Raw genomic sequence first — 23,191 nt, forward strand, 5'->3', positions numbered from 1 at the left:
GCTTAGCATAATACCCTCTAGCTCCATCCATGTCGTCGTAAATGGCAAGATTTCATTTTTTGATGGCTGCATAATATTCCATTGTGTATATATATATATATATATATATACCACATCTTCTTTATCCATTCATCTGTTGATGGACATCTTGGCTCTTTCCATAGTTTGGCTACTGTGGACATTGCTGCTATAAACATTGGTGTGAACTTACCCCTTCAGATCACTACATTTGTATCTTTGGGGTAAATACCCAGTAGTTCAATTGCTGGGTCATAGGGCAGCTCTATTTTCAACTTTTTGAGGAACTTCCATACTGTTTTCCAGAGTGGCTGCACCAGCTTGCATTCCCACCAACAGTGTAGGAGGGTTTCCCTTTCTCCATATCCCGGCCAACATCTGTCGTTTCCTGACTTGCTAATTTTAGCCATTCTGACTGGTGTGGTGAGGTGATATCTCATTGAGATTTTGATTTGGATTTCCCTGATGCCGAGTGATGTTGAACACTTTTTCATGTGTCTGTTGGCCATTTGGATGTCTTCTTTGAAGAAATGTCTGTTCATGTCCTCTGCCCATTTCTTGATTGGATTATTTGTTCTTTGGGTGTTGAGTTTGATAAGTCTTTATAGATTTTGGATACTGGCCCTTTATCTGATACATCATTTGCAAATATCTTCTCCCATTCTGTCGGTTGTCTTTTGGTTTTGTTGACTGTTTCCTTTGCTGTGCAAAAGCTTTTTATCTTAGACATGTATCATATGACCTCACTGATATGAGGAATTCTTAATCTCAGGAAACAAACTGAGGGTTGCTGGAGTGGTGGGGGGTGGAAAGGATGGGGTGGCTGGGTGATAGACATTGGGGAGGGTATGTGCTATGGTGAGTGCTGTGAATTGTGCAAGACTGTTGAATCACAGATCTGTACTTCTGAAACAAATAATGCAACATATGTTAAGAAAAAAGAAAAAGAAGAAGATAGCAGGAGGGGAAGGATGAAGGGGAGTAAGTTGGAGAGGGAGACAAACCATGAGAGAGGATAGACTCTGAAAAACAAACTGAGGGTTCTAGAGGGGAGGAGGGTGGGGGGATGGGTTAGCCTGGTGATGGGTATTGAGGAGGGCACGTTCTGCGTGGAGCACTGGATGTTATGCACAAACAATGAATCATGGAACACTACATCAAAAACTAATGATGTAATGTATGGTGATTAACATAACAATAAAAATTAAAAAAAAAGCTTTTTATCTTGATGAATTCCCAATAGTTCATTTTTGCCCTTGCTTCCCTTGCCTTTGGCGATGTTTCAAGGAAGAAGTTGCTGCGGCTGAGGTCGAAGAGGTTGCTGTGTTCTCCTTTAGGATTTTGATGCACTCCTGTCTCACATTTAGGTCTTTCAACCATTTGGAGTCTATTTTTGTGTGTGGTATAAGGAGATGGTCCAGTTTCATTCTTCTGCATGTGGCTGTCCAATTTTCCCAACACCATTTGTTGAAGAGACTGTCTTTTTTCCATTGGACATTCTTTCCTGCTTTGTCGAAGATTAGTTACCATAGAGTTGAGGGTCCACTTCTGGGCTCTCTATTCTTCTTAACACTACACTGAGCTGATGTATAGCTGGAGTTGACTTTGTCCTAAGCTATGTTGTTCTGAGGGAGGATCATGTTACTGGTGGGTTCATCCCTAGGCCTGAGAGAAGGTCATGCAACTGCTATTTTGGAAAGTGCTAGAATATGTGGTTAGGGATATCCAAAAAGGTGAGCTCAAGGCCCCTTTTTGTACAGTATAGAGCTAGAGGCTCTAGGGCTTAGGCTGCTGGCTCTCCTCATACCATCATGTTCCAAGACAATTTTTAAAAGTGACAATTAAAAACGCATACCTGATTTTTAAAGTGACTATAAAGATATATTTTCAAAGTTGGGGAATTAAACATTATTTAATGTCTTATCTTGCTTATATATTATAATTATTTAACAAATATATATGGATCTTAAACTCTTGCAAATGTTGGGTTGGACTTAGTATTGTATTCACTACTTTAGATCTTAATTTCTATAGTTGAATCCAAGTAACATCTTTGTATAATGTACAGTATTACAATATGTCCAATCATTTCCCATGCAGTCTTTTCCCTTTGTTCATGTTCTTCGTCTAAACTTTTTTTCTTTTTTGAAACACTTACATGCCCAATTGTAAATTACACATTAACTCATCTTTTCTACAAATGTATTTCATTTTGTTCTATACTATCCTTTCTACTAACCTCATCATGTCTGTTTGTATTATTTCTCTGTTTTTGATATAGTTTGTAACACCTCTCTATTTTGTATCACAGGAGAACCTTATTATTATTCCATTTACTTGCTCTTCTAAAATTCTTAATTAAAATGCTAAACAGGTTATTAAATCAGATGGAGGCAAAGAATGACCTCTGTGACAGACCATAAGACAACTTCCTCAATATAATGCATTGCTATTTATCATGTTTCTTGATATATTACTTCAGATAGTTATCTGTAACTGTGATATCAACTGAATTTTTTTTAAATAGAGTTCTGTTTGAAAACTTTACTTATGGCCATTATTACAAACTGTAAGAAATAAAATTCTTCAATTTTATAAAAATCATTAATTAAAATATTATATGGTGAATACTTGTCTTAATCAGGATTCTATTTAATAAATGTTTTGTTCTTAAAAACCCCACCATGAGCTGTAATTAATACAGAAAACATAGACTTTTGGTTTAGTGTGAGTGGAATAGATGGCTCGACATATGTCTATAATGTTCATTGTTTCTTTGTAAGCTCACTTTATCAAGACTCTGAGACTTCTACTCGACAAGAGATTTAGTTAACATTAAAAGTGGCTGAACAAAACTCATTCACTAAGTCAGGAGAAACTTGGAAGATTATGATAATATTTCCAATATAATGTGGAAAACAGTAAAAAAATTCCAAAACAGTAAAAAAATGAGAATGGATTTATATATTCATATAAGAATTGACTTGAAGTACTCACTCCACTGAATAAAATATGTTGAAGGGTATCATTCTCCTTGTTTAAAAATACTTCAATTAGGTATTCTGTTTTTCCAGTAAAACCATAAAGGAGAGATTAAGGGTGTCATATTTTCTAGTGTTATAGTTTTCATTTAAATGTAATTTGGGAATCACTAAATTGTATACCTGAAACCAATTTTACCATATATGTTAACTAACTAGAATTTAAATTAAAAAATTGAAATAAGGGTGCCTGGGTGGCTCAGTTGGTTAAGCATCTGCCTTCGGCTCAGTTCATGATCCCAGGACCCTGGGATCGTGCCCTGCATCTCTTCTCCCTCTCCTTCTGCTGCTCCTCCTGCTTGTGTTCTCTCTCTCTCTCTCTCTCTGTCAAATAAATAAGTAAATAAAATCTTTAAAAAATTGAAATAAAAAATGAAAATAAAGCTGGATTTAAAAAATAAAATAAAATAAACATAATTTGGGCCATGGGGTAACTACAAACGATTTTTTTTAACTATTTCATTGTATATTGCTCTTTTAATATTCCTAAAATATACCAGTTAATGTTTTAACGTGTACAAAATACATTTAAAGGGACAGGAATGAGAAAAAAAATGCTGTAAGATACCCTATAAGAGTCAACATCTGGAAACATTTATTCAAAAATGTTTGAATATTTGCAAATTATAATCATATAATCAAAATGAATGTAATTAAATCAAGTTTTAAGTAAACCATTAAACCTATAGAATTTGAATAACTATAGACTATAGGACAAATATTTTAGGTCATAAATACTGGAGAATATGAATATACATCTTTCCAAAAGGTCATGCCTAATATGGAATACCATTAACACATTCCCCAGTTTCCTAACATGTAATTTATTCAACATATAGTCATTGAAAATCCATGATACATGAGGCTTTTTATAATGAGGAACAATAGTGAATAATAAGGATGATATTCTTGCCCTCATAAGGACTGAGATGGGTAAAGGCAGAACGTGAGAGATGGCAGAATGTGAGAGTGTTGGAAATATAAGAAACATAATTCCCAGGACATGATTTAGGGACTGAGGAAAGTTGCCTTTTTAAGAGAATTAGGGAAACAAATAATTCATGATTTTCACCAAACTTTTGGACTTTAAGGAGTTGCAAGAGTGTATCTTAAAATGAATGGATCCACTCATTTATGAGGAGTTTCAAATTGGACACCCAGAATAGAGGAAGAGCCTCTGGAACTCTACTGTGATACATACTGAAAGTAATTCAGAATTTGGCATAGAGCAAACAACTAATTTGAGTTATTTTACACATTTAAGTTGTGAAAGGTTATTTTACACAATGAAAAATGGGCATTATAATAATGACTATAATGATAATTAGACCGATGTTGAAGTGTAGGTTAGGATACTTTCTCCCTATATCTATCATTATGTTGTGATAAGATTGTCTATATTTATAGTATTTTTTCCTCTGTGTTTAACTGTTACAAATATAAATCACATTTTACCTCATTTTAACTCTATTAAGTGTCTTCATTCAGTGAATAGTGCATATAAAAATAAATGTGTGAAAATAAATAAACTGAAAGTAGCTATCACAACAAAAAGAAGCAGAAATTCAGTAACAATGTAAGATATAGCCTAAAATTATACCTGAGCTTCCAGTCTTTAAATTCTTTTTGATATACCAATCTTTTGCCACAAGAATAAGAAGTTATATAACAATAATTTGTAATTTTGTTTGTCAATAGTGGAGACTTAAGAAAAGTTAGATATCTACATTTTGAACTTACTGAGTCCAAAAAACTTTAGCAACCTCATTAAATTCCTTCAGTCAGGTGCCTAATTAAAGTCACAGATATTCTTTCCAGGGCTTCAGAGTCTGCCAGTTATTCCTCCAAATAGATAAGTCAGTTGTTGAATTATAGATTTCTGCTATGGAAAATTATTATACTAGTAATCGTTACATACTTATTGACTTTTTGTCTAAATGGAAAAACTGAAGGGTATTATACATATTAAAGTATAGTGGAAGAAACTATGAAGAGCTTGACCATCCTTTTTTAAAACCATTATTTACTTCATCTTTTTATCATGTGAATATAGTACTCATAGACTGTATCATGCACCTAAATGTCAATTTAACCTTCAGGCTTCACAAATTTCATTCATATTAAGCTACATCTCATAAGAGCAGAATGTCATAGGGTCTAAAGGCATGTGTTAGATCTTTAGTTATAATCACCCTGCTGTTAGGTAAAAAAAAAAAAAAAAAAAGTTAATATTACAGTGTTTATATTCTGGATGCCCAGGGTATAAATAAGTTTTATTTCTTAGATGAGTCACTTAAAAATGAGTTTTTTCAGGGAATACTGTGCGAGTCAATGAAAAAGGAAAAAAAAAGTGTGTGGAATGGAATCAGGGTATGGAAAGATCAAAATGAAAGTTCACACTAAATGATGCCTCTTCTCATTCAAGTAAATGTCAGCTATCAGTTTCAGAACACCACCCTGATTTTTAAGAATAGAGGCATGAATACAGTGGGTAATATGAAAATAAAGATTATAAAACTTTGGGAATTAATAAAATTCTTCATTGAAGAAAAGAGGGTGATTATATTTTGCCCCTAGAACACAGGTCATTTTCAGAGGCTATCTTTGGAAATGTAGCCCTTTTAGTGGCATTTCACTCTGTAATATTAAAAAGCAATTTTTATAGGCCAGCTTTCTTTAGCTAAAGTCAAGTGGAATGTAGAACTGGTTCTACAAAAAAATTCAGAGAAAAAAGTACTTTTTTACATCTTTACTTTTGTGATAGCCACCCCAAGATTTTTATTGATCTAACCCCAGGAGCAATTTGATGGTCCCTGATCAGAGAAGCACAACTGAAAAAACTAATAAAAAAGATTGCTAAGCTACACTTTACTCCATCTCACATGATGTACATCATTTGCACTCTTTGTAGAATCACTGATATTTTAGATCATTTTAGTCTAATAAAAAAGGTGTTTTATGACTCAATTATTAAATAAAATATTTTTTTACTTTATTATTTAAGCAAATAATGACAAAACAAAGCAAACTTGACAACTTTACTTCATAATCAAGGGCTATCACCAAAACCCATAAGCTTCATAAATAAAATTCCCAGAGTAATTTTGTCTTTAGGAGACATTGGCCTCTGAAGTAAATACAGTTTATTTTTAAAAAATATTATTTATTTATTTATTTATTTATTTATTTATTTTTTATTTATTTATTTGAAAGAGAGAGAAAGAGAAAGAGTGCAGGGGAGGGGGGAACAGAGAGAGAGAGAGAGAGAGAATCCCAAGCAGCCTCCCTGCAGAATGAGGAGCCAGATACTGGGCTCTATTTCACGACCTTGAGATCATGACCTGAGCCAAAATCAAGAGTCACACACTTAACCAACTGAGCCACCCAGGCACCCCTGGAGTAAATATAGTTAAAAAAAATCTTAAAAATGTCATTGCTTTGAGTTTCAACTTAATTTAATATAAAATTTAATATAATTTCAAAAGAGGATGCGATAGTTTCTTACAGTTAAGCAACCAGGTCCTACAAGGACCCACGTGTACACAACAGTTCCTGACCAATACTATCAACTAAGATACTAATGAATGTTGGTATCAATATCCCAACTCCAAATGGTTTGAGTAGTTAGACATTCATTAGCTCACTTCAAAATCTGAAGGTCTGACTATTTGGAGAGTTTAATTCGGTGTCATATAAAAGTCATCCACTACACAGGAGTTTTTCATCCTCGATCCTTTCTTCCTCAGCAGTTTGACGTTTGTCCCAAAGTGGAAAATTTTCCTAGAGATCGCCCTACAGATTTCCATTTTGTGTCCTTTGGTCAGAATGGCATTGCATGCTCATACCTGAATGAATCTCTAGCACTGGGAAAAGAATGACCATGATTATTTTAACCTAACGATAATTGATCCCTACCCCTGGGGAGAATGGAGTAAAGAATGTGGACAAACAGGGGTGGGGGGGAGGCTCTCTGTAAAAGAAGGGAAACAAATATTAAGCATATAACCAAGTGTATTTTTCACACTAACAATACTGGAAACAGTTGGCTTATTAGGAGGAACTTTGTGAATCGATATACTGATTCCACCCTCCCACCCAAGGGAAAAGAGAATTATTCAAAATGAGGAGATTATATATATTTCCCCCTGAGGAGATAGCCTAACATTGATTTTTTTAAAGCTAGTTGGTCCCAGAAAGTAGGGCAGGATTTGAAGATATTTTTAATAATATTCTGTCTGTCATGAATTTGAAATAAACAGTACTAAAATATATTTGAGTGATTTGAACAGTGCTGACATGCCTCCTACGTTTTACCTTAAATCATGACTATTATTTTTTAACCTCTGATTTTAAGCCTTTAAGAAAAACACTTTATATTTACATTGCATATTCAATTTAGGGAACAAGAAGCAGTCCATAAATTGATTTACTAACTATAGACCATGTTCTGCACTCAATTATTCACCATTATATTCCTCTTTAGAGTCTTAGGACAAAAAATATAATTTCTCCCAATACTGAAATAAATTCAGTCATGTCTTCTGGGCTATTTGGAAGCTATTCAATCGTATAAATTAACACTCAGTAACAGCTTAGAATCACTCCCAAACATTTTAAATGTAGAAGCACATCAAAAGTCTCTTGCTGATATCTAACTGGGGAGAAAGTAAGAAAGGAAAGTAGAAGAAGGGAAGAAGGGGTGGGACAGGAGAAGAAAAATAAAAAGCAAGAAGTGTCTTAAGAAAAGTAAAAAATAACTTTAATCAGTTTTTAAAAGTTCAGGAAAGTTAAATTAACTGCTTTATGTATGTATGTATGTATGTATGTATGTATTTATTTATTTGAGAGAGAGAATGAGAAAGAGAGAAAGCACATGGGGGGAGGGTCAGAGGGAGAAGCAGACTCCCTGCCGAGCAGGGAGCCCGATGCGGGACTCGATCCAGGGACTCCAGGATCATGACCTGAGCCGAAGGCAGTCGCTTAACCAACTGAGCCACCCAGGTGCCCTTAACTGCTTTATTTAGAAAAAAAATCAAGTATGTCGTTTTTCTTGTGAAATTAAGCTAATTACAGAGCCCCAACATGTATATTTGAAAAAGATTATCAAATTTTGAATTAGAAACACATATCCATTACTGTAATAACATGATCCTCATCTTTATTCAAGTAATTTCCTGTGCTTTTTATGTGAGCAATAAACTCTAATACACTGCAGTCTCTGAGATTGAAATCGGATCCAATAGTATTTGAATCAGATCTGAGTCAAAATCAAATATTACCTCTTAGATTTAACCACACAGGATTTTAAGAAGAGGCAGGTGAGCTAGTGCAAAGACTCAGATGTTCACAGCGCGCAGAATTTGGTTTGAATATATGGTTTGCTACGTTAAAAAAAATTATTTTTCTTTTTTTAACAAGTTTAAATTTCATTCGTTTATCTGCAAAATAGCAATAATAAAACACATCTTTAAGTCATCTAAAATAGATGAGTATGTATATGTTTGTATATATGTATCTGTATGTGTATGAGGCTGAATTTGTGTTTCTTGTATAGATAGAAGTTTGTACATATAGAAATAAGCACAATATTTTAATTCAAAATGTTATTTTTTTTAAGATTTTATTTATTTACTTGAGAGAGAGATACAGAGACAGAGCATGAGCAGAGGGGAGGAGGCAGAGACAGAAGCAGACTCCCTGCAGAGCAGGGAGCCCAATGCAGGGCTTGATCCCAGGACCCTGGGATCATGACCTGAGCCGAATGCAGATGCTTAACCAACTGAGCCACCCAGGTGCCCCAAAATGTTATTTTAAAATTCAAATTGGCTATTTATTTCAAATTGGTAATTTATATTAACCAGTGCCTTAATATTTCAGGCTATTTTCAATTGTCAATTATACCTAATAATTTTATAAAGCCTTTTCCAGAATATAAAAATTGAATTTAGAATTTATCTTAAGCATAACTAATGTTATCTGGAACTTGCTGCATACATACATACAAAAAAAGTCAATATTCAAGAAGGACAAACTGGAAAACAAGTAGTTTATTTTTTTTAAGATTTTATTTATTATTTGACAGACAGAGCACAAGCAGGGGGAGCAGGAGAGGGAGAAGCAGGCTCCCCAAAGTGGGGCTCTATCCTAGAACCCTGGGATCATGACCTGAGCTGAAGGCAAACACTTAACTGACTGAGCCTCCCAGGCGCCCATGGAAAACAAGTAATTTAAAATGATAAACTACATTACATAGTTCTAGTTTATGTGGATGTGAAAACATCAATTATTTTTAACCTACATAGTTTCTAAAATGGTTAGGTATTTATAATTAGGAAAATCTAAGAAGCCTGATGTATATTGATTTAGTATTTATATTCAGTTAGGGTATATATATGAAAATAATAAGATCAAAACCATGCTAGACACTTACAACATGTAAATTCTCATACAACATGTATGAGAATTTGTAAGCATTATTTCTGAATTTAGATAGCATTAAATTGATTGGCTACTAAATATAAATATCTGCCTTTGAAAATATTTTTTTAAAAATATTAGTTAGAACCTAGACAACGTGTTTCATAGCTGTAATTTTCCAGGCAACATGTACAATATGGCATAAATTCTTTACTGATGATCTTAAACAGCCCTGTTTTGTAATTCAGGTAATTTAAGTGGAAAACAAACATTGACTCAATATCTTTTCATTGATACGGTGGGCATAATGATCAACATTGAACTACCAAATAGCTTTTTTCTTGCTTGATTGCTGTGCTGCTATACGCAAAGGCCCACCTCTGAATTTCATGCTTAGGTATCTGGTTCAAACTTATTATTTACAAGTATGGTAAACACATGCATAAGCTCTGAATTTATTTTTATACTATTGGTCAATTTGAAGCAGCTAACTACTGTGGAGAATGATTCTTGTGGTGAATTGTATAGGTCAAAAAACCAACGCTATCTAGAGCATTTTCGAAGAACATGGTTAGGTCCTCATGCTAATTTTAGAGGGCTCAAAATAACTCTTAGTTTTCTCTGTTTATAATTGTTTTCACCTGAACTGGTATGGACCTCACAGAAACAAACTTTAATAGCCTAGATAAGGGATATATAGCATTGATACCAATCTGTTCTCCTGGGAAATTTTTCTGAGTTCTATAGGTCTTAAACCTAACAGGACCTTCCTTTCCCAGGAATGTGGAACAGCCTAATATGGTATTTGTTGTTCTACTTTATCTCCCTCTCTCCCACCACTCCCTCTCATATATTCATACAGCACACATTTGTTGAAAACTCCTACATGCTTAGCATGAAAATCATGGCTGAAAGTTGGTAGATTCACGGTCTACCATAAAAGCACCTTAAAGCCTCTTTGGCCAATTATAAAAATCTATTTGAAAAATGTTATATTGTTTATATAGGCAAGCATAGGTCTGTTTGGCAACCACTGCATGTTTAATGGATGATGTTATTGGTTTTTTATTGGATCTAATGTAATTTAGCTAGAGACAAAAACAATTATTTTTATTTTATTTTATTTATTTATTTTTAAGATTCTATTTGAGAGAAAGAAAGAGAGCATGAGAGGGGAAAGGCAGAGGGAGAGGAAGAAGTAGACTTCCCACTAAGCTGGGAGCCTGATGCGGGGCTGGATCCTGGGACCTCAAGATCATGACCTGAGCTGAAGGCAGAGGCTTAACCGACTGAGCCACCCAGGCATCCCTCTGTCCTTTTTTAGATTTATTTATTTATTTTAGAGAGGGAAACAGAGAGAGAGGGAGAGAGAGAGGGAGAGTGTGTGGGGGGGAGGGACAGAGGGAGAGAGAGAGAGAGAATCTCAAGCAGACTCTCAGCTGAGTTCAGAGCCAGACATGGGGCTCATTCTCACAACCCCAAGATCATGACCTGAGCCAAAATTAAGAGTTGAATGCTTCATTTCAAGCAACTGGCTGAGCCACCCAGGAGCTCCCCCCCCAAAAAAAACCACAATTATTAATCACTCCCTTTAAATCAGCACTGCATGCTGATCAATTCTGAGACATGATATTCTCTTTGAAAAACCAGTTCTGGATTCATACTGACAATCCCAGTCTTTTCTCATATTGTATCTTGTGGCTTTCATTTCATGCTAAATAGAAGACATCCTGAAATTTTCTAAGGTAACCTAAGCTGTTCAAATGAATATTTTTAAATCTCTAACATCCAAAATCCAAAATTTGGGCCACAGACAACTCTGGAGTAGATTTAGGTACTTGACCAAAGGATTTATGTATATTAATGAGCCCATGTACCTAAAAAATACACTCTGCAAATTTGAATTATGAGATCTAGCAATTTTGGGGTGGAGTCTTTTGGGTTTTCCACATAGAGTATCATGTCATCTGCGAAGAGTGAGAGTTTGACTTCTTTTTTGCCAATTTGGATGCCTTTTATTTCTTTTTGTTGTCTGATTGCTGAGGTTAGGACTTCTAGTACTATGTTGAACAAGCCTGGTGAGAGTGGACATCCCTGTCGTGTTCCTGACTAAGGTCAGAAAAAGCAGATCATTTAATCCCTCTTTTTATGCCACATATTCATTCTTAACTATAAGAAAATATGTTCTAACTAAAATTCTAAAAACAGCAACAGTCTGAGACACATAAAAGTTCCCAAAAATTTTAAAAAATATTGCAAAACTAGTTTAACTATATATATAGTTATACTTAACTATATATAGAGTTACATATATATGTTCAATAATAATGAGATTACAAAGATCAAAGATCATAGAGTTATAATCAAAAATAGTAAGAGCACAGTAGGAACTCTGAAAGCAAATGTAGTTAATTTCTGGAAATTATATCCACCATCCATCCATCAGCTACCTCAGAATATTTTAGGAAACCTAAGAATACACATGAGAATAACAATAGAAATACCACACACAATCTGTAGTCATAAAAGCAATTACCTCATCACAAGTCATGTCTTTGAGATAATTATGAGAGAATAACGATGAAAACAAAAAGTAACGTTTTAGTGTTATTATGGAAATACATTTGACCTCGGGTCTCTCTGAAAGGATTCTGCACCAAACTTTGAGACCTGCTACTTTGTGGAATGATTTCCAATCCCAGAACATTTATATTTATTTTATTTCCTAGGAAACTGTTCACTTTGCAGACATCTTTTTTTTTCTTCTGTTTATGTATATGAATTGAACATAAGTAAGGAAAAAGATAAGATGTTCAACACTCTTATACCAAGGAAATCTGCAAGCGTATTTTCTGATGTAGGTGCAAAATCATTGGATCTCTTAGTTTTATATTTTTTCAGATAATTAGTAAAACTATACTTGGAATATTTAAAGCATAATTATGTTCTTCAATATTTGGATTCACTTTTCAAATTATTTTAAATATTTCATTTTTTCTGAAATAAATGTATAAAGGTGTGTTCCCTTCATTGTAGAAAAATTAAAAAACAAAGAAGAGTATAAAGAAGAATATTAAAATTATCTGAAGACTTCGCATACACAAATAATGAACCACACTGTTTCATGAGTTCCCTTAATATCACAATAGCATTATATATAACATACAAGAATAATATCTATTTTAAAGTACTGTTATATTCTCGTTCTGTTTGTGTTTAGGTCTGTGTGTATATGGATGCTTGGGTATGTATATATCCTCTTACATTCATATTTAACAAAACGCTCTAAAACTAGATTTTCTAATATTTTCATTGATTTAACAGGTTTTGTTTCAGTACAGCATTGTTTTACTTTTTATAAAGAAATAACCTATTTAAATATGTGGTAGAACAACTAGTCTACATTTCTTAAAAATATGTTTGTTTTACTAAAAAAGTTTGGAATAACTTCGTGTAATTTAAAAATAGATTAGATTTATTGTAATAGAGTAGATTTGAATGAAAATTTTATTCAGAATCATTTTTAGTATCAATTCAGGCAAGTATTCAATCATATTGTGTTCCTTTTTTTTTTTCTTTTTTCTTGATCAGTATTGCACATTCATAATGGAATTAACTTCAGGGAAAAGCCTAATATTTGGGTTATTTTAATGTATGGAATATTCATTCCATCTCAGTTTCTACCTTGTTCTAAACACATATAATTTCTATTTTATTTTTGGTGATCTATGTGATAGCTATTGACTTCTATAATTTTATGTTGTAACAGGGTAGTGCACCAAGCTTTTATAATATTATATATATTCTAAAGGCATGTTAGCTACTTGTATTGTTTCCAAGTAGACAGATATGTCCTCTATTATTTAAAACAACTGACCATTATTCATTCTATTCATTGTTTTTCTACTTCTTCCAGGACATCATTAAATAATTTTAGTGGGCATTATCTTCTTATTTTCAATTTTCAATAGACTGCTGCTAGTGATTTACCATTAAGTTATACTGCTGTTTAATATATTAGTTTAATAATCATGTTCAGGGTTCTCTTTAGCTCAAAGTGTGGTAGTTTCTTTTCTTCTAAAATAATCCATTCCCTTATGTTCAAATATCCTTTCAGAAATTCCTTGATAATATATGTATCATATGATTAATTTTCAGATAAAATGAGATCAGTTATAGCATTTTACCTCCCAAATGGACAGCATGTAGGCCTGAATGTGGCTTAGATTTAACTTCTAGTATTACAGTGAGATTCTTTATTAAATTAGATTTTTGGGGCGGGTTTAGATGGAGCCAATTAAGTTTGCACTTTTTAACATATATTCTTGTGGTCCAAACATGTACTACTAAGATGAGGGATTCACTAGAGCTAAGGCCTCACTTTCTAATTCTCTGAATTGATAAAAAAAAAATACATGAGAAAATGCAATGCAATCCATCAATAACACTTCTCATGGGAAACTTCCCTTTGTGCCACTACCTCTTAGTTTAATTAAGAGTTCTATAAATCTCACTGTCCCCTACTTCTGTTTTGCATTCTTTTCCATGGAAATTGCTATTTCTGAATAGTTTAGTTTATAATAACTTTGGTTACTCTTTATTGGTTATTATTATTCAGTATTTTTTCAAGGAAGAAAGCATCTGAGTGGTTGAAAATCCCTTGTTTCAGTTCAATTCCACGTGCTGAAATCTGTATGCCATAAAATGAAACATGGGTAGTTTAATTTTTTCTTCCTCTATTCAACTCTATAGTACATTGTTTACGGGAATGATTTCAATTATCCCACTCTCTGTAATCATGTTCTTTGCAATTTGATTTTGCAATGCTTTCCATCAAGAAAAGGAGTCTCTTCCACTCCATGAATAGAAGTTGTCCTGGTGATTTATTTTAGTTATTATAATATAAAGTGGTAGGGTTCCAGTTCTAAGCCATAGCCCCCAAAATCTGAATGTTTTAACTCTCTATTTTGAGTCCCTTCCCTTCCAATGGGAAAATGTTGGAGGAAAGCTCAATTTTCCAGACATATCCATTGTAGATCAGCAATCAGCAGAGCTGCTTACAGGTAACTACAGACACAAGAGAGAGCAGAACTGAAACCAGAAAAAGCCACTGAGCTTATTATTGCAATAATGAATCTGACTCCACTTTCTTTTTATACTTGACTGCTGACAACTTTTTTTAAGATTTATTTATTTATTTGAGAGGGAAAAGGGAAAGAGAGAGAGAGCAAGAAGAAATAGTAGGGGGAGAGGGAAAGAGAGTCTTAAGCAGATTCCACACAGAGCATGGTGCCCAACTAGGGGCTTGATCTCAGGACCCTGAGATCATGACTCTGAAATCAGGACCTGAGCCAAAACCAAGAGTCCAGTGCTTAACACTGCTCACCCAGGCACCCCAACTGCTAACAACTTTTAAAGCACAACTGTCCCTCTTTCTCTTTTGCCTCAAATCTGGAAAAGCTGATAAGAATATCTGTGTACCCCCTCCGTGGTGCTGGCAGGATTTGAAACCCTGACTGCACTCAAGAACCACACCCTGGCACCATTCCCTAATCACCATAAAAATCCCAATCCAGCCTCCTTTTCATGGCCTCTTGAGTGATTTTTATTTTTTTTATTTTTTTTTTTTTTAAAGATTTTATTTATTTATTTGAGAGAGAGAGAATGAGAGATAGAGAGCATGAGAGGGAAGAGGGTCAGAGGGAGAAGCAGACTCCCTGATCAGCAGGGAGCCCGATGTGGGACTCGATCCCGGGACTCCAGGATCATGACCTGAGCCGAAGGCAGTCGCTTAACCAACTGAGCCACCCAGGCGCCCCTCTTGAGTGATTTTTAGACCAACATTAAAGGCTCCCATGCTCAGCTCCTACCAGAAGACTTCATTTTATAGGTAATAAATTTATGATGTCCTCTTTTTTCTATGTGTGGTATCATCTGTCTTGACTTCTGAAATAATTTTGGGGTTGAAGGGGCTGGTCCATTCTATTTCTGGAGAGTATCTAAAACAGTCCAGACTTATAAGTCATATAGTAAATATTGTTTTAAGCCATTGAAATTTACAGCTGTCTTTGTGATTTATATTTAAGCAAGATTCTGTTTAGAAACATATAGGATGTTTTTGTTTTTGTTTGAGGATTGTGGTATATTTCTGTATATGAGCATGGATTATTTTTTTCAGTACCTTATAAGCATTTTAAAATGACAATGAGGAACATTTCAGGGATGGGTATCAGCCAGATATCACACTTAATGGAAAACCTAAAATGAAAAACTGAGGAGCTCGGGTGCCTGGGTGGCTCAGATGGTTAAGCGTCTGCCTTTGGCTCAGGTCATGATCCCAGAGTCCTGGGATCGAGTCCTGCATCGGGCTCCCTGCTCCTCGGGAGCCTGCTTCTCCCTCTGCCTCTCTCTCTCTCTCTCTCTGTCTCTCATGAATAAATAAATAAAAAAATCTTAAAAAAAAACTGAGGAGCTCTATTACTTACATATTGTTGCAATAGATACTTATTACCACAAAATCAGCAACTTAAAACAATACACATTTATTGTATCACAGTTTTATTGTAAAACAGGAGTCAGGAATTGTTTTTCCTGGTCCTTTGCTTAGGATCTCACAAGGCTTCATTCAACATGTAGGATGGGGCTGATGTCTCATCTGAGGCTTGACTAGGAATGGATCCACTTTCAAGTCATTCAGATTATTGTCAGAATTCAGTTCTTTGCAACTGTAGAACTAAGGATTTCATTGTTTTGCTCTCTGTCAGTCAAAGTCTTCCCTCAATGACTAGAGGCTCTCACAATTATTTGCCAAGTGGAGTTCTCCAAAATAGCTACTCATTTGGTCAAACTCAGCAAGGTAGAGACAGTCGATCAAGATGGATGCTCCAATTTTATACAATACAATCACATAATAACATATACATAATCACATACCTCTTGTCACTTTTATCATTTTCTATTGATTAGAAGCAAGTCACACATTCTACCCACATTCAAGGGGAAGAGATCACATAAGGGCATGAATGTCAGAAAGGGGGATCATAAAGGTCACCGTGAGAATCTGGTTGCAAAGAAACTGTCTGCAAACCCACTTGTTCATTTAAACCACAATCTACTATATTTCTGGCACAAAGGGAATTATTGAAGCTTGATTAGTTAACAGTTTTCTCAAGTTATGTAATTACTAGAATTGTTTATTTTCCTTTTTTTTTTATTTGATTATAGTATTATGGAAACTTAGATGGGAGTAAAATTTTGGTTAAGGGTATGTTTCAATCTCAGCTTTGAAACATGACCATTTTTAACCATAAAAAATTATTTAATAATTTTTAATGTCTGATTCTTTGGCTGAAAAATAGTGCTAATAATGATGCTTACTTGATAGCATATCATGAGGACAACTTAGCTTTGTTTTCAAGACAAAGTCAATACCGCCAAAAATGTTTATTATTTTCTTACATCACTTTTTGGGCATTTAACTCCATTTTAGCCATTATTTTATAAAGTCATATATAGAGCACACAGATAAGATCATGGTCTGTGCTTAGGTATACATATTATTAAACAACGTTAAAGTGATACTGAGTTTCTTCATGTAACCTAAAGGTATATAACAAATAAATAAAACCAGAAAACAGACTCCTAACTATAGAGAACAAACTGAGGGTTATTGGAAGGAAGGTGGGTAGGGGAATGGATTAAATGGGGGATGTTTCAATATGCCCCATTTAAGGTGGGCACTTGGTGTTGTACGTAGGTGATGAATCACTAGACTCTATACCTGAAACCAATGTTATACTATCTGTTAACTAACTGGAATTTAAATAAAAACTTGAAAAAACTAAAACATAAATAAAACAAATTCCAAATGTATAAAAAAAATAAAAATAAAAAAGTGATAGTGAATAATGAAGCTTTATAATACAGTATGTAAATTCATTAATACAAAGGAAAGTAAACTGTTTTTTAGGAAATCACATTTTTATATTTATACTAATTTTGGGTGAAATGCCTACTTAAGCATTATCCCAGTTTCCTTTTAAGAAAATGACATTAGCCTAAACTCTTTTATTAAATAAGAATGTCTAGTCTGAAGGTTAGTAATTAAAATTATATAATTTATGTTTATTAAATATACAGTTTTTATTATTCTTGATACAAGCTGTTTCTAACTTTATTGTGTTTATTTTTTCTTATGGCTTCTAATTTAAATAAAATGGAAACGTTTTTTAATACTAACATTGCTTTATATAACTAGAAATGTTCTGATAAAGCATAGTATGCTTATAGTATAAATTTTAATCTTGTTAAATCAATTTTGAGAGTGGCCCAAATTAGATGACTGAAACATTTAGGTATAATATCCAAAAATGCAGTACATAGAATTTCTGTTGCTTAGTATTGTGAAAAGCTTAACAAATTTATGGTGAAGGGGACAAGTAAAGTCAGTCAGATACTAAGGAATACTAAAACAAAATAGAAAATTCTCTAAGCCTAAAGAAAATAGAACATTATGAATGAGTAAAAGCATGTTTAGGAAATAGCTGAAGAGAATATGAACATAGTTCTAGTGCAAAACCAGAACTAGAAACTTGGGACAAAGAAATGTGAAAAATAAAGGATCTATTTCTTTGTTTTGAGTTTGATTAAGCATCACTCACCACATCTTCCTTTTCTCACTATGCTATGTGTTTAGTTTTATGTATCAACTTGGCTAGGCCATAGTACCCAGTAGTTTAAGCAAACACTAGGTGTTGCTGTGAAGCTATTTTGTAGACAGGGTTAACATCTACCATCAGTTGACTTCAAGGAGATTATTTTCAGTAATGCCAGTGGGCCTTGTCCAATCAGATAAATGGCTTATGAACAAAAACAGGTTTCCTAAAGAAATTCTGACTCAAAACTAGTGTCAATTCCTGCCAAGGTTTCAGTATGCCAGTTTACCAAATTGTGGGCTCAAGACTCCAAATTAACTCTTGCCTGAGTTTCAAGATTGCTGATCTAACTTATGGATTTTGTACTAGAAAGCACCAACAATCACTGAGCCAATTCCTTAAAATAAATCTCTTAACACATATACATATAAATACACACACACATATATAAGTATAAATATATGTGTAAATATAAATATAAATGTGTGTGTGTGTGTGTGTGTGTGTGTGTGTGTGTGTGTGTGTGTAGATCTATCTACCTAGAGAGATAGATGATAGATAGGTACCTAGATCTGGGTGTAGATATATCATATTGGTTCTCTGAAAAACGCTGCCTGATACAGGCATGAGTCCTAAAGCAACTACTCACTTTTATCCAAAAGTCCTGACCTACCCAAACTTCAAAAACTTTTTCTCTCCACCAACTGTTGTGTACAATTACATATTCTGTTTTAATGTCCCACCCCATTTTTATATTTATTTATTTTCAGTTTGTTCATAAGGATTGCTAACCCACTGCAATTCAATGCTTTTGGGGAAAGCTAGACTTTGTAGCCTCACTCTTGGGCTAGGTTCCATGGGAGAATCTTACTGTCAAAACTTCTCCACTCTTTGATCAGTTCTCAAGTTAGAGGAATATTCTGCACCCAGTCCTGTTTCTTTTGGTCTGCCCCTTATATATTTGATTTCAACCTATATGCATCCTTCCTAATATTTCTCACAATCTGTAATTGTGAGGAAATTATATATTTTTAAAGTTTAATTTTTGATTCCACCAACTAGGCAGTAATACTCATGAGTTCAAGATTCTTGTCTACCTTGTTTATCACTTTGTGCCTTGTTCTGTGCAGGGTTTGGACATAAAGTTGATCAAAATATATTTATTTAAAGAGCAGCAAGAATGTGTTTCACTAATAAAGAGATGTGACTTTTCCTTTTCTCTTCAGCAGAGACTTCCTCCATTAAAAACACTCCTGTGATGAGGGATGCCTGGGTGGCTCAGGCAGTTAAGTGTCCTGCTCTTGATTTTGGCTCAGGTCATGATCTCGGGGTTGTGAGATGAAGCCCCGCTTGGGTTCCACCCTCAATGGGGAATCTGCTTGAGATTCTCCCTCTCCCTCTGCCCCTTCCCCCCACAAAAATAAATAAGTAAATCTTAAACAAAACAAAACAAAACAATGCTCTTGTATTGAAATCTTATATTTTCCGGGTGATTGAAAAGAAGAAGAGGCAGATATATGAACAAGGTAGTTTGGCAGTGATGGGTATTTAGGACAGCATGTATTGCATGGAGCACTGGGTATTGTACGCAAACAGTGAATCATAGAACACTACGTCAAAAACTAATGATGTAATGTATGGTGACTAACATAACATAATAAAAAAAAATAAAAAAATTGAACAAGGTAGTTTGGATTGCCCTAGCCAAGTTACAGGATGTAGGTGTAGTTTTCTTGAATTATCCTTAATTGATATGGTACCAACTCTTGGGAGGTCTTTCCTACACCAGTAAGAATAGCTCAAGTGGATCAACAAGGCAAACGAGGTGTTTACACAATGCTAGTCAGTAGTATGCAGATGTAGCTTCAGCTCCATTAGATTCTCTGAGGCTGACTGGATCTTGATCAGCAGGCTATACTCATCTAATCTTTATTCCTTTTATTACCACGTGAAATGCTATTGTTTGAAGCTCTTGACCTCATCTAATGCCATGATTCATCTCTTTCTCTTCAAATCTCCTTATCAATCTATCAGCTTGTCTCCAGTAGGACTGCAGGAATAGCTGAAGACATTCCATTATTTTCCCTTAAAAAAAGGACATGTTATGTTTTTTATTCATGTGACATTTTATTTTTGAGTCTATTTAGGTAATCAAATTACCAGTATTCAGGCTTTTATCTCAGCATTGTAAGTAAGTCAATCATAATACATTTCCAGGCAATGTGGGTAGAACAGCATTTATATGAATGTTCAAAAAGAATAGCATAAACATTTCAGGATAGAGTTCTATTACAAATGGATGAATAAATAAATGAATGGATGGGTGGATGGATGACAGAAGTTGGTAATGAAACACAAGTGTTATAAAAATACAGCACATGTTCAAACTACAGTTTGATACTGAAAAAGCAATAGGCAACATGGAAAGCAAAATTTGATTGATATTCTTATATGTTAATAGTGTTAAAACACTCTACTCTCTGATGGATGTCTGTCAAGAGTCAGGGAAATCATGTTTTTCATGACTCTACCATTCTGCAATTTATCCAGACTTTAAGTTTATCCATCTATTTCTGTTTACACTTTAAGAAAAATATTACATTTGATTATGTAAGTTGCTGAAAGTTTTACAGAAAACAGGGGACAAATTTAGTCTGAAAATACAGGGCCTTTGACTCTATTCTGCTGTCCTTTCCACTTGCTTCAGGCTGTCACATTTATATATGTCTGAAGTAAATTTAACTAGTCAGAAATAGTGGAAGCCATCAAAATTTTGGTTTTGAATCAAAGGCATAAATAGAGATATGTTTTGAACACAATTTAAAATATTTTTTGTTTTTGTTTTAACTTCATAATATCTTCTCTACTGATATTTTAATAGACTAAAATTTACCAAAATAATTATATTTGTGTTGCTAACCTATTTTACTGGATTACTTGACCAAACAGATTTGCAATACCTTTATTTTTTATAGTTGCAATTAAACAGCTTTCATTAAGTAATGTATCAAGGTGTACTTTCTCCAGTTATGAAGTACCTGATTGCACAACTTATTATGACCATTTGATATTTTTAAAACAGAGTTTGTGAATAATGGAACACTTTAATAATTATAGAATTTACAATGGTTATACTGTACAGTATACTTGCTAATATTTTGAAATGACATAGGCATAATTTGCATAATTTACACTCATGATCCACTTCTAAGTGTAATATGATGCACAGTACCAAGCTGATTAATTTTTTCTTGGTTTACTATCCAGAATGTGGTCAAAGTTTTAGTGAATTAATTTGACCATCATTATATGTAATGGGATGAAGTTACATTAATCTAAGTGATATCCCCATCGAAACTTATGAAGAACTAATTCATCTGAATGGAAACTAGCAAAGTTGATTATATTTTCAACAAAGGAAAAATACTATACAAAGTTTCATAACATAAGCTTAAACTTTAGCCTATATAAAAAGATTATATATACATATATATGTATATGTATAAACACACGCACACACATATATATATATATTTTAAAACAACACTAATTTTTTATAGGGTGATGGGAACTGAAGGAATGTGGTAGGTAGCATTTGTTATAGACAGGACATAATTATATTAATCCAAGTGTAACAAATGTCTAAAATGTACTATTATTAATTTTAATGCATAATAAAATATAAATTACAACTCCACAAAGAATTAAAACTGAAGATTATAAAAGATTGTTATAGATTCAATTTGGTAACCCTTTCATATTCATTAATAATCCTCCAAGTGAGAAATCATAAGCAGTAGGAGTATACCCTTAGCCATAAAAATCCTTTAAATTTCCTACCTAGTTCTTAACCTTCTTTAATATAAGTGCACACACACACATATACCCCATTCATACCACCCACATAAAATTTAACATGAATAATTTTTAGAGAATATATTAATTAAATGTAAAATTATTTCTGATACTCTTAAAAGAATTGCCTCTTGTAAGATTATGCATTTTTACAAATTTCAGTGGTTATTTAAATAATTCCTGGAACTTTTAAATATATGGCAATGTTATGGACTGAATGTTATGTCCCCCTAAACACATATGTTGAAATTTTCAACCCCAGTATGATACCTGAAAAATATAAATAAGAAATATATGGTTCAAGGTTGAAAATGAGTTTGATTATTCTGAAAAAGAAATGTTTATAATAACGTGACTTGAATGCAAAGAGTATATAGGTTTGATACAATTACTTATAGTCAAATATTAGGCATGTCTCTCCATTTATGCAAAACAAACCCAGGTATAAAATGCTAATATTGAAATCATTTGAAGTCATATTGAAACATAAAATCCAAAGAAAGTAAAGCTTGACAGATTTACTGCTAAGAAATTGAACATTTCTATATTACAATGACCATGAATTAAGCTAAAAACAAGTAATAATATCAGGGAGATATTTGATTTTTTAAATATTTTCACATAATCTTTATTAAATTATAAAAAAGTAATTTTTATTAATAAGGAATGTACTCCAAATATGATAATTTGCCAATTTTCTCTTACCTTCCCACCAAGAAGATACATTTCAGGCCCTGAAATTTATTGTCCCACACCTTTCTCTTTTTTCTTTGTCTTTCCTTCACTTTTCACACATTTAGGAAATTTTTTTACAAAAATATAATTATATGTATAAAGTATTACCATCTAAACTTGTTTCTTTTTGCCACTGGGGAAAAAATTATCCTAGACACACTTATGTTGACAAATATGGATAAAAAATACTATCTGTGGCTGCATAATTCTGCATATATACTAACACATATGGACCAAATTATTATCTATGGCTGCATAATTCTCCTTTTATTGTAATTTATTCAAATATTGCCCTGTTGATGGATATCCACATTTTTTCTAAGTTAAATATAATTTTATGGCTTCTGGGACTGTGTGAGGTTCACCCTGATAATTGCCTTGTTTCCTGAAAGCAAAGGGGAAGGTGGGGGGGAAAGCAAGGGAGGTAAACCATAAGAGACTCTTAACTATAGAGAACAAACTGAGGGTTAC

The sequence above is a fragment of the Callorhinus ursinus genome, unplaced genomic scaffold, assembly GCF_003265705.2.
Source record: "Callorhinus ursinus isolate GAN/ISIS: 27379988/994484 unplaced genomic scaffold, GSC_fseal_2.0 scaffold3, whole genome shotgun sequence".
Lineage (NCBI taxonomy): Eukaryota > Metazoa > Chordata > Mammalia > Carnivora > Otariidae > Callorhinus > Callorhinus ursinus.